Raw genomic sequence first — 2,370 nt, 5'->3', positions numbered from 1 at the left:
TTTTGTTTTTGAGACAGAGTTTCACTCTTGTTGCCCAGGTTGGAGTGCAATGGCAGCTCACTGCAACCTCTGCCTCCCAGGTTCAAGCAATTCTCCTGCCTCATCCTCCTGAGTAGCTGGGATTACAGGTGGCCACCATCACGCCCAGCCAATTTTTTTTTTTTTTTTTTTTTTTTTTTTTTGTAGTTTTAGTAGAGACGGGGTTTCACATGTTGGTCAGGCTGGTCTTGAACTCCTGACCTCAGATGATCGGCCTGCCTTGGCCTCCCAAAGTGCTGGAGTTACAGACATAAGCCACTGCACCCCACCAAAATCTGTACTCTTCAATGCTTGCAGCACCCTGCCCGCTGGGACATACAGGCTTATGCCACCAGCGTGGCACGTCTCATCAGCTTTGGGACAAATATTCTCCCAATTTTCACATTTTTCAAAGTAAAATCAGTCTCAGCCTCCACTTCCAGATTAGCAGGAAGTCTGACTTATCCTGTGGGCTCTCCTTCCTCTCCCTGAATTGCCGGAGAATGCAGGGGCTGACTCAGCCCAAGAGGGTCAGACGGGTTGCACATGTGTGGCGGCGCTGGAGGCCCTAATCCGCCTGCCTAGGGGCCAGCTTCAGACACTGCTGCCCTTTCACCACCACGCAGCTGTGCTCTGGGCACCCATCCTGGGCAAGCTGGCAAGTCCTTGTCCAGTGCCCGTAACCTCTGTCCTGGTCCAGACCCTCACCTGCGGGGCTGCAGGGAGACCCAAGCTTGTGCTTCAAAGGTTGGTGGTTATAACTCAAAGCTGCATACCCTGTCATTTTACTCAAGGTCCAGGCTCAGGGACTGGGGGCATTGGGGCCTCACACTGCAGCCCCAGGCAGAGCTGAGCGAAGGATCCTTCAACAGGAGAATGCCAGCCTCGCTGAGCCAGTCCCCAGGCATCCTTCCTGCAAAATGAGGTTCTCCTCTCTCTGTCCCTCAGAAGGGAAGGATCTGGCCTCCCAGGAGCCCTGTGACAAGTCTGTCTGCCCCATCCCCAGTTCTTGCATCTGAAGCTGCTGGGAAGGGTGGTCTTCTTCAGGAGCTTGGTATGGGGGCTCTTCCATCAGGCTGGGCGGGGAATTCCCAGCTTGTGGTCTTCCTGGAGTGAGTTGGAAGTGTCATAACACCAGTTCAGAGTGAGTCCCTGCTTTCATCCTGCAGGTGCCCTGAGGCAGAGCCAGTGACATTTGCTTGAGTCAGGGCAAGACTCATTAACACGCCAGCTGAAGCCAAGTGACCAAATCCTGCTAAGCACCTGCAGGCTGGACTGGCAGAAGTTCAAGCCTTGGGGGACGTCCCAGTGGCTACCAGGGCCTGGGGCCTCGTTTCTCACCTGCCACTTACATAGGAGTGTTCATGAGAGGCCGTTGAGCATTGCAGGACTCTACTTAGCAGAGGTGAGTGTTCCAAGCGACCTGAGGTCACTGCCATTCAGTTGAAACTCTTGGATGCTTTTCAATGGCAGCTTCTCTCCAAACAAACAAACAAACAACAAAAAATACCCATATTTTTTTCAATTCCACCTAATCAGGTGCCAAATACATTTCATTCACCAAATACCTGTGAAACACTTATTATTTCCATTTCTTTTCCTTTTTTTTTTCTTGAGACAGTCTCGCTCACCCAGGCTAGAGCGCAGTGGTGCGATCTCAGCTCACTGCAACCTCTGCCTCCTGGTTTCAAGCAATTCTCCCGCCTCGGCCTCCTGAGTAGCTGGGATTGCAGGTGCCCACCACCATGCCCGGCTGATTTTTGTATTTTTAGTAGAGACAGGGTTTCACCATGTTGGCCAGGCTGGCTTCGAACTCCTGACCTCAAGTGATCTGCCTGCCTCAGACTCCCAAAGTGCTGGGATTACAGGCATGAGCCAATGCACCCGGCCTTATTTTTTCAATTTCTATTGCTGCATAGTAAGTCACCCCAACATATAATGGCTAAAACACAACAGTTTTATATCTTAGTATTGCCTCTTCTGGCCCTAGGAAGGGAGCAGGCTGAGCAAGCGGGTTTTGTCTCAGAGTCACTCGCACAGGAACTAGAGCCACGCCCTTGGCCCTGGATCATGTACCCACCTGTCAGTTTGAAAACCCACACACAGCCCAAGGCCATGCTCCAGACCACTTGGCAATTCTGCCCAAGTCACTGGGTAAATATCTTTCAACGGTTCCTCCTCATTGTTCATGGGAGAAAAGTTCAGACAACGTGGCCCGACCTCTCCCCGGCTTTTCCCTCCTGACCCTTGCTTTGATGTGCGCTCTGCAGTGTCTGAGCCCTGGGTTTGCTGTTCCTGGACTATCCAGTGCTCTTGGATGTCTAGAGCATCCAAGAGCTGGGATCCGTTTGT

The sequence above is a fragment of the Piliocolobus tephrosceles genome, chromosome 19 (genome assembly GCF_002776525.5).
Source record: "Piliocolobus tephrosceles isolate RC106 chromosome 19, ASM277652v3, whole genome shotgun sequence".
Taxonomy (NCBI): domain Eukaryota; kingdom Metazoa; phylum Chordata; class Mammalia; order Primates; family Cercopithecidae; genus Piliocolobus; species Piliocolobus tephrosceles.
The sequence above is the reverse complement of the archived record's forward strand: the minus strand, read 5'-3'. Positions refer to the sequence as shown.